Source organism: Macaca thibetana, chromosome 14 (assembly GCF_024542745.1).
Source record: "Macaca thibetana thibetana isolate TM-01 chromosome 14, ASM2454274v1, whole genome shotgun sequence".
NCBI lineage: Eukaryota > Metazoa > Chordata > Mammalia > Primates > Cercopithecidae > Macaca > Macaca thibetana.
In genome coordinates, this window is record NC_065591.1 from 11,495,728 (window position 1) to 11,510,601 (window position 14,874).

Here is a 14,874-nt window from a genome sequence, read left to right on the forward strand (position 1 = left end):
AGCTGGCGTGAACTCCTAGAGAGACAGGCATGAGCCCATCTTCTACAGAAACCCCCTGGTTGCACTGGGCCACACACAGACACTCCAGGCATAAGCATACTCAGGCTCAATGGCGCACACAACTGCACACATCACGGTCTGTCCTAACAGGGCCTGGGGTTGCTCCCGGGATGCTGCTTTCACTCAACCAACCACAGCTGGAAACCCATCTGTTCCTTCCTCAACTCTGAAGCCAAGAGTGGGGGGCAGGTCGGAGTGTGTGTGCTGCTCAAGATGAGTAGCCCTGGTGTCTGGAGGGGGGGTGAGTGGGCGACGGTGGGGTGAGTGGGTGACGGTGGGGCGAGACGGTGGGGTGAGTGGGCGACGGTGGGGTGAGTGGGTGACGGTGGGGCGAGACGGTGGGGTGAGTGGGCGACGGTGGGGTGAGTGGGCGAAGCGATGCGGTGAGTGGGCGAAACGGTGCGGTGAGTGGGCGAAACGGTGCGGTGAGTGGGCGACGGTGGGGTGAGTGGGCGAAGCAGTGCGGTGAGTGGGCGACGGTGAGGTGAGTGGGTGACGGTGGGGCGAGACGGTGGGGTGAGTGGGCGAAGCGATGCGGTGAGTGGGCGACGGTGGGGTGAGTGGGCGACGGTGGGGTGAGTGGGCGACGGTGCGGTGAGTGGGCGACGGTGGGGTGAGTGGGCGAAGCAGTGCGGTGAGTGGGCGACGGTGGGGTGAGTGGGCGAAGCAGTGCGGTGAGTGGGCGACGGTGAGGTGAGTGGGTGACGGTGGAGTGAGTGGGCGAAGCAGTGCGGTGAGTGGGCGACGGTGAGGTGAGTGGGCGACGGTGGGGTGAGTGGGCGAAGCAGTGCGGTGAGTGGGCGACGGTGGGGTGAGTGGGCGACGGTGGGGTGAGTGGGCGACGGTGGGGTGAGTGGGCGACGGTGGGGTGAGTGGGCGATGGTGGGGTGAGTGGGCGAAGCAGTGGGGTGAGTGGGCGAAGCAGCGCGGTGAGTGGGCGACGGTGGGGTGAGTGGGCGACGGGGTGAGTGGGCGACGGTGGGGTGAGTGGGCGACGGTGGGGTGAGTGGGCGACGGTGAGGTGAGTGTGGCGACGGTGGGGTGAGTGGGCGACGGTGGGGTGAGTGGGCGACGGTGAGGTGAGTGGGCGACGGTGGGGTGAGTGGGCGACGGTGGGGTGAGTGGGCGACGGTGCGGTGAGTGGGCGACGGTGGGGTGAGTGGGCGACGGTGGGGTGAGTTGGTGACGGTGGGGTGAGTGGGCGAAGCAGTGCGGTGAGTGGGCGACGGTGGGGTGAGTGGGTGACGGTGGGGTGAGTGGGCGACGGTGGGGTGAGTGGGTGACGGTGGGGTGAGTGGGCGACGGTGGGGTGAGTGGGTGACGGTGGGGTGAGTGGGTGACGGGGTGAGTGGGTGACGGGGTGAGTGGGCGACGGGGTGAGTGGGCGACGGTGGGGTGAGTGGGCGACGGTGGGGTGAGTGGGCGACGGTGGGGTGAGTGGGCGACGTGGGGTGGTGAGTGACGGGGTGAGTGGGCGACGGTGGGGTGAGTGGGCGACGGTGGGGTGAGTGGGTGACGGTGGGGTGAGTGGGCGACGGGGGGTGAGTGGGCGACGGTGGGGTGAGTGGGCGACGGTGGGGTGAGTGGGTGACGGTGGGGTGAGTGGGCGACGGTGGGGTAAGTGGTGACGGTGGGGTGCACTTGTGTACACAGCCAGGGAAGAATGCCCATTAGGATGCTGGAAAGTCCTCTGGGGAGAACTACCCAGGTTGTCCAATAATATATCAATTTAAAAAAATTTTTTTAGCTTGAGGAAGAAGTGATGCAGGCTAGTGGTGGCCCCAGTGTCCATTCAATAAATGTTTTCTGAGTCCCATGTGGCTAGATGTGGCCCAGTCCCACTGATCTCAGATTCCTCTTTCTGAGGATTTCCGCAGAGCAAGTGATGCGATGGGTGTGAAAAACTGGATGCCCTGGCCGGGCGCGGTGGCTCACGCCTGTAATCCCAGCACTTTGGGAGGTGGAGGCAGGTGGATCACGAGGTCAGGAAATTGAGACCATCCTGGCTAACACGGTCAAACCCCATGTCTACTAAAAATACAAAAAAAAAAAAAAAAAAAAAAAAAGGGCCGGGCGCGGTGGCTCAAGCCTGTAATCCCAGCACTTTGGGAGGCGGAGACGGGCGGATCACGAGGTCAGGAGATCGAGACCATCCTGGCTAACATAGTGAAACCCCGTCTCTACTAAAAATACAAAAACTTAGCCGGGCGAGGTGGCAGGCGCCTGTAGTCCCAGCTACTCGGGAGGCTGAGGCAGGAGAATGGCGTGAACCCGGGAGGCGGAGCTTGCAGTGAGCTGAGATCCGGCCACTGCACTCCAGCCTAGGTGACAGAGCGAGACTCCGTCTCAAAAAAAAAAAAAAAAAAAAAAAAATAGCCGGACGTGGTGGTTGGTGTCTGTAGTCCCAGCTACTGGGGAGGCTGAGGCGGGAGAATGGTGTGAACCCCTAAATACTTCAGCATGTATGGACATTCTCTTATATAACTCCAATACAGGGCAGGTGCAGTGGCTCACGCCTGTAATTCCAGCACTTTGGGAGGCCAAGGTGGGCAGTTCTTGAGGTCAGGAAGTTCCAGACCAGCCAGGCCAACATAGTGAAACCCTGTCTCTACTAAAAATACAAAAAAATTAGCCGTGTGTGGTGGGTGCCTGTAATCCCGGCTACTCGGGAGGCTGAGGCAGGAGAATCACTTTAACCCGGGGGAGGCAGAGGTTGCAGTGAGCCGAGATTGCACCATTGCACTCTGGCCTGGGCAACAGAGTGAGACTCCATCTCAAACAAACAAACAAACCAACCAAAAAACTCCAATACAATAATTAAATTCGCAAAACAAAACATTGACATATTATCTAATATGTAGTATATATTTACATTTCACCAATTGCCCCAGTAATTGTCTTTATAGTAACGTCTTTTTTTTTTTTCCTTTTTTTTGAGACAGTCTCTCTCTGTCCCCCAGGTTGGAGTGCAGTGGTGTGATCTCGGCTTACTGCAACCTCTACCTCCCAGGTTTAAGGGATTCTCATGCCTCAGCCTCTCGAGTAGCTGGGATTACAGGTGTGTGCCACCATACCCGGCTAATTTTTGTGTTTTTTTAGTAGCATGTTGGCCAGGCTGGTCTTGAACTCCTGGCCTCAAGGGACCTGCCTGCCTCAGTCTCCCAAAGTCCTGGGATTTGCGACCACCCCCGGCCACAATGTCTTTTTTTCCTCTTTGGGCTGCAATTGTTGATGACCTCACATGAGATTTAGTTGTCTTGGTCTCTTTCTTTCTTTCTTTCTTTTTTTTTTTTTGAGATGGAGTTTCACTCTTGTCGCCCAGGCTAGATAGAGTGCAATGGTGCGATCCCAGCTCACTGCAACCTCCTCCTCCCGGGTTCAAGCGATTGTCCTGCCTCAGCCTCCTGAGTAGCTGGGATTACAGGCCACCGCCACCACGCCCAGCTAATTTTTTGTATTTTCAGTAGAGACAGGGTTCTATCATGTTGGCCAGGCTGGTCTCGAACTCCTGACCTCAAGTGATCCACCCGCCTTGGCCTCCCAAAGTGCTGGAATTACAGGTGTGAGCCACCGTGACTGGCTTTTTATTTCTTTAATCTGGAATAGTTTCTCAGCTTTTTGTTGTCATGCATGGCATTGATATTTTTGAAGTGTGTGGGACCAGTTTTCTAGAAATGTCCCTCAATCTGGGTTTGTCTGATGATGTTTCCTCATAGTTGGGTTCAGGTTGTGAATTTTGGGGCAGGAATACCACACAAGTGATGCTGGGTCCTTTTTGGTGCCTCGTTTCAGAAGCCACATGATGGGTATGTTAATTTCAATTCTTTGGTTAAGTAGGAGATTGCCAAGTTTCTCCATAGTAACGTTTCCATGCCTCCTCATTAGAATTAACAAGGAAACCCAAGTTTTCAAGAAAAATGTCCAAGTTTGGGGAAGTTTATTTCACAAGCACACTTTCAGATGTTGGTGGCACGCTTAGCCTTGGCGTGATCTTGGGCCAGGGGTTTTGAAAATGGAGTTCTGGCTTTGAGCTTTGCAGCACAGAGCAACTCTCTGTCCTTCCTCACGAGGACAAAGAATTCTGTGCATGAACGCCTGCCACGGGCCGGGAATGCCATGGGCTGTTTACCAGCCTCTGAATTGCCCCGTGGCGTCAGGCAGCTGCGCAAGTGCTTCCTAAGGCTGAAGGCGCCCAGCAGAGGCACTGCCATGGGCCACGGCAAATGTGTGGGGAACATTCTGCTGAGAAGGGCGGTTTCATTTCCCTTTAAATGCCTCTGTTATTTTCTACCACACGCTTGAGGCTTGGCCTTAACGGAAAAACTTCCCAGTAATGGGGCCAAGGATGAGAAAGGGTTACGGATGAAAAGACCTTCTCTTTGGACAGGGCGTTCTAGTCCACAGAGTGCTTTATCTCTTGAGATCTCACACTGGGTTCTCAGCTCTGCCCATGCAAGCAGGCAGCTCTGGCATTTGCTGACTCTATCTTACAAACCAGAAAGGTGAGGCTCAGAGAAGCGAAGCGATTGGTCTCAACTCATAGAGTTGGGAAGAGGTGACCTGGCCAAAGTCTATCCAAGCTTTCTGATTAAAAAAAAAAAAATTTTTTTTGTCTTCTCTGTGATGTCACTATTGTTTCCCTGAAGAAGCTGGGAATTTCTTTTCTGGGGGAATTTTAGGAAATAGAGGATGCCTCTTGAAATTTGCAGGGACTTGAACTTGGACTTTTTAACATTCTTGAAAGTAGTTATTAAAGTTAGTATGGCCCAGCACAATGGCTTACTCCTGTAATCCCAATGCTTTGGGAGGCTGAGGCAGGAGGATCACTTGAGGCCAGGAATTCAAGGCTGCAGTGAGCTGTGATTGTGCTATTGCACTCCAGTCAGAGTGACAGAGCGAGACCCAGTCCCAAAAAACAAATTAAAAAACCCCAATTATTATGTGCAAAGCCCCTTTCTTCAATGAGCCTACCATCTAGTAGGGGAATAATAATAATAACAACTGTCAGTTCTGCTGTTTCCTAGCTATGTGACCTTGGGCAAGTTATCAAACCTCACTGTGCTGCAGTTTTGTTTTGTTTTGTTTTGTTTACTTGTTTGTTTTTTTTTTGAGACGGAGTCTCACTCTGTCACCTAGGCTGGAGTGCAGTGGCGCCATCACGGCAACCTCTGCCTCCTGGATTCTCCTGCCTCAGCTTCCTCAGTAGCTGGGACTACAGGCATGCCCACCATGCCCAGCTAATTTTTGTATTTTTAGTAGAGACGGGGTTTTGCCATGTTGGTTAGGCTGGTCTCAAACTCCCGATCTCAAGTGATCTGCCTGCCTTGGCCTCCCAAAGTGCTGGGATTACAGGCGTGAGCCCGCATCCCCAACCCTGTTTGTTTAATCTATAAAATAGGGATGATATGGTACTTCTCTCGCAGTTTTGTGGGGAGGATGATTTAAGTTAATGTGGTCAGCATACAGTAAATACTGTGTTAGCTATTCCTATGTATTTTTAGTTTGTGTGAGGCCTTGTGTATGTATTTTACATGCTTTCTCTCTTTTCATTTCCACAACAACCGTATGAGGTGGGCATGATGGTTCTCATTTAATAGACAAAGAAACTGAGGCTCAGAGAGGTTAAGCATGATGTCCAAGGTCACACAGCTAGCAAATAGCAGGGGTCTGTGCTGACTGAAAAGCCCATGCTTTTAATAGCATTCTGCTTGCTCTGGTACCAGGAAGACTGTTAATAACAGTGTATAACTATTTCAAAGTTTGGAGAGGAGTGTGGGGAAGGCATTCCAGGCAGAAGGACGGGAATAAAAGTGTGGAAGTGGAGATGTGTGCGTGGGAGGTTTAGCAGGGTCAGGCCGGGGAGCAAGAGAAGGGGAACGAACTCAGAATGAAACCTGAGAGCCAGGCAGCTTGGCAGGTTTCAGGTCCAGCCCTGAAAGGAAAAGACTGGGACATACACCCATTTGCCCATTTTGGGGAGGAGGGAGTAGGGTTTAGGGTTCAGGCTCAGCCTCCTGGCTGCTGTCAGTCCCTCCCGAGGCTCTCCTGGGTCCTTCCTCTCCTGAGTCTTCACTCTTCCACTGTAATAATAAACAAGGGAGAAACTATGATCAAATCATTTGCATTGTAATGAGCCCCACCCACTGGCCCCAGACCACCCAGCCCACGCAGCCTGGAAGCCCCCCCAGCCCTGGCTAAGCCCATGGCCTCCCGCTGCCCTGCAGCTAGGAAAATACAGGCCAGGCCTGATGCACACCCCTCTGGCCAGCTGGGGCCCTGAGGGGCTGAGCCTCCTGCCTGGGGGAGAACCTGTAAATGCAAGGGGGCTGCAAGGAGGCATTTTGGGTGAAACAAAGTTGTTCCTGCCCCTGACAGTTTCCCCTGTATCTCTTCACCTGCCAGCCCTGCTTGGCTCCAGGGCGAGGCTGATTTTAGCCCGAAGTGAGAACTTGCCAACAATCCGTGGTGTGAGTAGAAGGATCTCAGTCTTCCTGACCTCCTGGGTTGGATGGAGCAGCTCCCCTGACCCCACAAACCCCAATACCCTCCCAAGGGGAAGGAACTCGGGCGTCCTCAAGCTCTCAACCACTTGCTCAGCTCAGACTCGGCTTGCTCCACCTCCCGGGTTCACGCCATTCTTTTAGTTTTTTGTAAAAAAGGATGTTTCGATTCCTGACCTATCCACCCGCCTTTACCACCGCGCCCGGCCCACTTGCTCTTTTTTTAAAAAAAATGTTTATTTATTAACTTATTATTATTTATTTATTTTTAGACAGGATCTCGCTCTGTTGCCCAGGGTGGAGTGCTGTGGCGTGATCATGGCTCACAGCAGCCTGGACATCCTGGGCTCAAGCCATCCTCCCACCTCAGCCTACCCTGTAGCTGGGACTACCCGCGTGCGCTACCATGCCCAGCTCGGTGACCACCTCCCCACCTCCCGCCTTTTTTTTTTTTTTTTTGTAGAGACGGGGGTCTTGCTGTGTTGCCCAGGCTGGTCTGGAATTCATGAGTTTAAGCGATCCTCCTGCCTCAGCCTGCGGAAATGCTGGGATTACAGGCATGAGCCACTGCACTCGGCCTGGACCGCTTGCTCTTCGTTCCGGAGATTATGGGGAGCTGGAGAAGAAAGCAAGCAGAAAACTAAGGGGGAAAACATGAGAAACAATGGGCAGAGGCGGACAGTGTGGCCAGGGGTCTTGCTGGGGGGTGGATAGTGGGGCGAGGCGTGTCGGGGGAGGCAGCAGGGGAGGAGCAAAGCCCTAGGTCGAGGGGGAGGGAAGGGCGGCGGCTTGCAATGAGCAGCAGGGAGCGTTAAAGGGCGTGGAGAGGAAGGAAGAAAAAGAGGGAGAGGACTCACAGGGAGCAAGGACTGTGTCAAAGGTGACTTCGAGGGGACTTTAGCCCCGCTCCCTGTCTCCATAAATCCCTTCTAGCACTCCAAACAAACCTACAATCGAAGTAAAGCAGCGCGCTTTCAATATAGAGGCAAGTCCCTTGCTTCAACCAGAAATGGGATGATACCCGGTGAGCCCCCATCCAGCAAGCCCGGGGCACTCAGAATCAAGGGCATGAGACCCTGGTCTGTAGCGAGCATCTGCGGCCACACCCCGCTGGCCGAATTGTCGATCGCCAGGCCATATTTGGGCCCCATGACCCATTGCTAGGCGGATTTTTGTCCCCTGGGGTTGCTGTGAGCCACGTGCCCGCAGACTGGGTTGGAGGCTTGGGACACAGAGGGGAGCAAAGAGGGGCCGAGCAGGGGGGAAAGAAGACCCTGGGGGAATGTCGGGAAGCTGCTGAGGCCAGGTTTACACTTCCCAAGGGGTGGCCACCGGACCTCACCCCTTACCCTACTGGGTCCCCAATCCCCAAACAGTGCGCCTTTCGTTGCGCGCTTTCCCCTTTATCCAGACTTCCTTCAAATAGCAGCTTTGTACCCTGAGAAACTAAGGTCCTGGAGAGTGTCAGTGTCATATATGTTATTGTTTTTCAATGTTTACATTTAAAAAGAGAGTTTTTAGACCCTGAGGGATGGGTTTCTCACGTGGTTGCTTCAGGCCCATCAGCAGGCCAGCTTAGGGCATTTTGGAACGGCAGAGCCTTTTAGCACATCCTCACAAACAGCGTCGTACCCGCCTTGCTTTCTCCTCTAGGAGCTCCTGACATCCTCTGGATGCTGGGCTGCAGGGGGCAGGGTAGGGGGTGGGGCAGGGGCGCTTGACCCTTATGTGGAGGAGTTTTGGCCTTAAGGTTCCCCAACCCCAGCCAGGTGAAAGGGGAGGCTTTGGACAACCTTGGGCCTTTCCAGCCAGTGTTTACCTAGGTATGTGGTCTCCTCAAGGGCGCGTGGCTGCCAACCACGCCTCTGTCCTCTGTCTCCGGTGGCCAGGCGGTGGGGAGGGCTGGAATGTGAGCAGGCAGGCAAGAATAATGCCAGGGCATTTTCTATTTGTAAGATTGCAAGTTCGGCTCACAACTTGAATTTCAAGTGGGCCCTTCAGGCAGATAGGGAAGTCAGATGAGAAAGTGGAGGCAGCCAGTGCAGATTGTCTAAATTCCTGGAAAATAAATTCTAGGAATTTAGCTGCAGGAGGGAGGAGCCCCAGGTGGGATAAGTTCTGGGTAAATTTGCTGGGGGGCCTGGCAGGGAGGGGTGGCTTTTTGTCCTTCACTCTATTTGAACAACATGTTTTTCCAAAAACTGCTTGTCTCTTGAATCATGTTTAAGACACTAATTTCCTTCCTTCCTTCCTTCCTTCCTTCCTTCCTTCCTTCCTTCCTTCCTTCCTTCCTTCCTTCCTTCCTTCCTTCCTCTCTCTCCCTTTCTTTCTCTCTCTTTCTTTTCTTTTCCTTCCTTCCTTCATTCCTTCGTTCCTTCGTTCCTTCGTTCCTTCGTTCCTTCCTTCCTTCCTTCCTCCCTCCCTCCCTTTCTCTCTCTCTCTCTCTCTCTCTCTCTCTCTCTCTCTCTCTCTCTCTCTCTCTCTCTTTCTTTCGAGATGGAGCCTTGTTCTGTTGCCTAGGTTGGAGTGCAGTGGTAGGGTCTTGGCTCACTGAAACCTCCGCCTCCTGGGTTCAAGCAATTCTCCTGCCTCAAACTCCCTAGTAGCTGGGATTACAGGTGTGTGCCACCGCGCCTGACTGATTTTTAGTAGAGACGGGGTTTCACCATGTTGGCCAGGCGTGAGCCACTGTGCCCGGCCTCGAGGCAGGGACTTTTAGAAAAAATTATTTTTTAAACTGAGCTGCTGTCCTCTTATGAGGGAAAACCACTCCCTCTAAGTACTGATTTTGGTGACTGCTCTCAAAATAATTATTGTGTCTAAAAATGGAAAATTACATGTTACTGTTTATCAAAAGGAAATAAACACCTTGGATTAATCAGGTTCTTGCCACTGGATGGTGAGTCCAGACCTTGCCGGCAACCCAGGTAAAAAGGCCACTCTGCATGTTCTGCAAACACTCACTTTTTTTTTTCTTTTTCTTTTTCTTTTTTTTTTTGAGATGGAGTCTCACTTTGTTGTCCAGGCTGGAGTGCAATGGCACGGTCAGGGCTCACTGCAACCTCTGCCTCTTAGGTTCAAGCGATTCTCCTGCCTCAGCCTCTTGAGTAGCTGAGATTACAGGTGCCCGCCCCCACGCCCGGCTAATTTTTGTATTTTTAGTAGAGACAGGGTTTCACCATGTTGGCCAGGCTGGTCTCGAGCTCCTGACCTTGTGAGCCTCCCACCTTGGCCTCCCAAAGTGCTGGGATTACAGGCGTGAGCCACCGCGCCCAGCCCACTTTCGTTGTTTTACAGTTTCCGAAGGGGAAGTGGTCAGATCCTGTGTGTCTGCTGAGGCTTACTTGCCATGTCTGGTTATGTAATCGTGGAGAACCTTTGATTGGGCTTTGCTGGTGGCAGAAATAAGGACAGGAAAAAACATGGGAGTCAGGGCGTGTCCCCCACTCACTCCTACTTGAGATGGGTTGGACTGTTGATTGTTTTGTATTTATGAGCATTTGCGGAACTCTCACGGAATATGGAGATTTAAAAGTTGGACAGAAATGCTTCAGTAAGTCAGCCTGAACTGTACATAGGTTCACACAGGGAAAAAAAGGTCTTGGAGGTGGCTCCAAACACTACATGTCTCAGCCTCTTCATACTCCAGCCAAGACCCACGGAGCACTCGGTGGTCTGCCTGCTTTTGACTTAGCCACTGTCAGCCTCTGCAGTCTCAAGCTGGCCTCTCCAGCCACACTCAGCTCTTTCCAGTACCCTTAATGTACTCTTCTCTCTCCAGCACCCTGGCTTTCATGCAGGCTTCTCTTCTTCATCCTTTGGGTTTCAGTTCAGAGGTCATTTCCTCCTGGAAGCCTTCCTGGGTATTCCCCAGCCATCTCATACATTTGTGTTGCTCTGTACTTTTTTGCTCTTAGCACTATTCATATTAAAATATCAGTGGCCAATGGCTTGTCTGTCTGCCTCTCGCTCCAGACCGTCAGCTCTGTGAGTGAGATGTAGTGTGCTTGTCCATCATGATGTCTCCAGCGCACTGCCAGGCACATGGCACGTGGCAGAAACTCGATAAGCCATCTTATCACTATCCAATCACTTCATACACTTCCCTTCGGCCACTGCTGCTCCAGTTTTCCTTCTGTCAATTACTGTTTAGTTTCTTGGTCTCCCAGGTTTTAGCCTATACTTAGGGTAAAAACAAACAAAAGTTAAAGAACAAAACAAAATAAACTCTCTCTAATAAACTTGCTGAAGTTTTGCAGTTCGCTTGCTTTCCTTGAGCTGCGGAAGAGTGTGAATTTAGCTAAATTCTGTGCCCTGTCAGCTGGCAAACTCCTCAAATCCACACCATTCCAGCCCCCAGGACTGCCCTGCTGGGGTGGGAAAGGAGGCAGAGGAAAAGCTCGGAGACTCTGAAGTCGAAGACCTGAAGCCCGAGAAAGGTGGGGTGGCAAGAGCGGCCGAAAAGGTGCTGCTTGGGGCAGGAAGTTGAGGAAGAGGGAGTGGAGGAGTGCTCAGGTGTAGAAGAGGAGGAGACACCCCAAATCTGCCCAGTTTGGTCCGAAACGGGTGGCTGGCATCTCTCACTGCTTAAGTCTAGGCAGTGTGGCTTTTGATTTTTCTTCTGTTCTCCTTTCCTTCCTTCCTAGAGAATTGTTTGACCCGCAAAGCCTGGCTGGGATGTGGAGAGCTGTGTTTCCCACCTGCAGCAAGGCGGGGCTGGCTTTGTCTTTGCAGCTCACTGCGCCATGCCCCCTGCCTGCCCCACCGCTCTCTTTGTGCCTGACAGACACAGCAACAGTGGCTCCGTGGCCAGCGTCCAGCGCTGCAGAATGAGACAAAGCCCTGTGTATTTGCTGGGCAGCACTTGGCTGTGATATATTGACATGTGAGCGCAGGAGAGTATTTGTGGCATCTGGAGAGCAAAGCGCTCACATCATGCTGGGGTTTGGCAAATGCATTTATTTCTCTCAGGTTTTGGCAAAGTTCTTTTTTTCTTTTTCTTTTTCTTTTTTTTTTGAGATGGAGTGTTGCTTTGCTTTGTCGCCAGGCTGAAGTGCAGTGGCACAATCTTGGCTCACTGCAACCTTCACCTCCTGGGTTCAAGAAATTCCCCTGCCTCAGCCTCCTGAGTAGCTGGGACTACAGGTGGGCACCACCCCGTTTGGCTAATTTTTTGTATTTTGGTAGAGACGGGGTTCCACCACGTTGGTCAGGATGGTCTCGATCTCCTGACCTCGTGATCCACCCACTTTGGCCTCCCCAAGTGCTGGGATTACAGATGTGAGCCACTGCGCCCGGCAGGCAAAGTTCTTCTAGAATGTAGAATTTGAGGCATTGACACCGGAAATCTCTTTGGAAGATAGGGATAAAATTGTTTTGTTGTTGTTGTTGTTGTTGTTGTTGTTGTTTTTGGATGGGGTCTCACTCTGACCCCCAAGCTGGAAAGCAGTGGTGCCATCTGCCACTCCACCTTCCGGGGTCAAGCAATCCTCCCACCTCAACTTCCCAAGTGCCACCATGCCTGGCTAATTTGTTTTGTGTTTTTGATTTTTTTTTTTTTTTTGTAGAGATGGTGATTCACTATGTTACCCAGGCTGGTCTCGAACTCCTGAGTTGAAGTGATTCTCCTCCCTCAGCCTCCCAAAGTGTTAAGATTACAGGTGTGAGCCACCACGCCCGGCCAGAACTATATGTTTTAATGTGATATGTCTGAGCAATGTCCACATCCAGTTTTCAAGGGGGAAAAAACTTGACAGTGAGTATTCCCAGCTCGACGCTGCCTTGTTCAAACCTCAGCTGACATAGAGGCTTCTGCCGGTTCCTTGTCTACAGAGAGTAAGCTCTTCCCAGCCAAAGGGGAGATGAAAGGATTATTTACTACATAAAGTCGTGAGGCAGCAATCTCCCAGTTTGTTCGCTTAGCTGAAAGTAGAAAAAAAATGATGTTGAGGTGGTTCTTTAGCTCGATTTCTGGTATGATCAACTGGGTTCAGCAATCTAAAACTCATTTGGATTTTTTAAGTCATTGGGGAGGTTTGGAGCTGCATACCACACCCTGTGAGTGTCACCATTGGGCTCTCTGAGGGACAGCATGTAGGTATGGGAGGAACAGGTTCAAACCTGACTCTGATTGTTAACAAAGCTAGTGTTCTCTAGCACACGTGACTCCCTGGGCCAATCAGATTACCCCAGCCTTCTAGCACCCGTGTGAACCGGCATAGCTGGGAAGCTGGCTAGGCTGGGCTCAGGTGGGGCAGCCAGGTACCTTTATAGTATGATTTGAAGGTCTCAGGTAAGGCTGCCCTAGCCTGAAATATCTCCCCTACTGGCTTGTCAAGGATGTCTGAGTTTCGCCGCTATTGAGTCATTCCTTTGTGTTTACTACGGCCCTTGTCTTGTGAATGCAGGTTGGTTTGGAATACAGGATCCTTCACCTTCCCACCTTAAATTGCATGGATACAACTAGACTATGTTTAATCTCTTGGGTAAGCCACAAACTCAGTTCCACTTTTTTATGCCAGGCCTGTCTTGAGGCATTTCACCTGCCCCTCTTCCCTACTCTGTTCAGCTTAGACCCGAAGCAAGCTGGAGCCAGGTAGTCTGGTGCGGGGGACAGAGGAGCAGAGGACCGGGAAGTGAGGGCACCGAGGACCAGCAGGCTCTCCCAGCTGGCTTCTGGCTCTCCAGCACAGAAAAGCTTGGCTGAGCCTTGGTCTGGTGTCAGATGACCCCTGAAGGGAGATGTGGTCTCCCCATTTTGGCCCAGATGGAGTACAGTTAGCTCTTACATGGACTTCCTTCCACTTACTCACTTTCCCCTTACCAGCGATCCTCTGTCCTCCTACTGTTGCACTCTCAGCCATCATCATTCTACGTGGCCTCATGCCAGAAGGGAAGTCTCATTGGCATCCTGGAGGAGCCAGGAGCTCCTAAGCCCAACCAGCACTCGGCCACACCCCTTCCCCCTTTGTGGCTTGGTTCACAGTCTCCAGGAGGTGGAGGAGTGGCTAGGAGCTGCACAGCTGCTGACTGCTCAACTTGTACGGCTGGTTTTTTTGGTTTTTTTTGAGACAGAGTCTTGCTCTGTTGCCCAGGCTGGAGTGCTGTGGCACAATCTTGGCTCACTACAACCTCCGCCTCCCAGGTTCAAGTGATTCTCTTGCCTCAGTCTCCCAAGTAGCTGAGATGACAGGCACACACCACCATGCCCAGCTAAATTTTTTTGTATTTTTAGTAGAGCTGGGGTTTCACCATGTTGGTCAGGCTGGTCTCGAACTCCTGACTTCAGGTGATCCGCCCGCCTCGGCCTCCCAAAGTGCTGGGATTACAGGCATAAACCACTGTGCCTGGCAGGTTTGAATAGATACAGAGAATGTTTACTGAGGGGCCAGTCAGATGCTATGGGTCTGCACTAAAGCCTTAAACCCTATCCATCTTCTCCTCTTTCCCAGGCCTAGTAGACATGGTCAGAGCTCATCTATGTCATGCCCCTGCCTCTGGGCATATTTTATCTCCTCATGCCCATGCCTCTCTTCCAGAGACCACTCCCACCAAAGGAAGTGGGAGAAGATAGGTGGAAGAGAGACCATAAAGTCCGCTGGAATATAGGCTTCATGAGGGCGGGGATTTTTAATATATCCCCAGAGTCTAGAACAGTGCCTGGCCCACAGTAGATGCTCCATAAATGCTTGTTGAATAATGAACCTCCCCTTGTTGAAGTAATCACAACTGGTAAAGTACTTTCAATCCTAATGAATATTCTGTTGGGCAGGTGGAAATTTTTAGAACCAACATTTCCAAAGATTTATTTATTTATTTATTTTTATTTATTTTTATTTATTTATTTATTTATTTTTTTTTAGCGAAGGGCCTTGCTCTGTCACTCAGGCTGGAGTGTACTGGCATGATCACAGCTCACTGCAACCTTGAACTCCTGGACTCAAGAGATCCTCCCACCTCAGCTTTCCGAGTAGTTCTTACTGACAGGCACAGCTTCCACACCTAGATAATAAATTTTTTTTTTTTTTTTTTTTTTTTTTAGAGTCTGGGTTTACTATGTTGCCCAGGTGCTGCTCTCAAACTTCTGGCCTCAAGCCATCCTCCCACCTTGGCCTTCTAAAGCACTGGGATTATAGGCACAAGCCACTATGCCTGGCCCCAAAGATTCAATTTTTAATTACACCATATAGTGTAATTATAATTACATTTAGTGTAATCTTAGTATGCCATTGATTTTTGTAAAAAATTAAAACAATACAAGAGAAATTCCACTTGTTCCGAACACCCCTGCATGCTCCTCCTTAATGATAACCAT

At 51.5% G+C, this 14,874-nt stretch overlaps 2 protein-coding genes and 1 long non-coding RNA gene across 5 annotated transcripts in view; 2 read left to right on the forward strand and 1 right to left on the reverse strand.

Annotated features, from left to right (window-relative positions):
* Nucleotides 1–14,874, reverse strand: part of GNG3 (G protein subunit gamma 3) — a 440,061-nt gene that overhangs the window by 197,589 nt on the left and 227,598 nt on the right. The gene's annotated exons all lie outside the window — the stretch shown is intronic.
* The window catches only part of AHNAK (AHNAK nucleoprotein), a 113,772-nt gene that overhangs the window by 33,247 nt on the left and 65,651 nt on the right, over nt 1–14,874 (forward strand). The gene's annotated exons all lie outside the window — the stretch shown is intronic.
* On the forward strand, nt 646–1,327 carry LOC126935547 (uncharacterized). Its single transcript, XR_007719259.1, has 3 exons — nt 646–708; nt 787–866; nt 1,268–1,327. It is a non-coding gene; the product is annotated as an uncharacterized LOC126935547 (long non-coding RNA).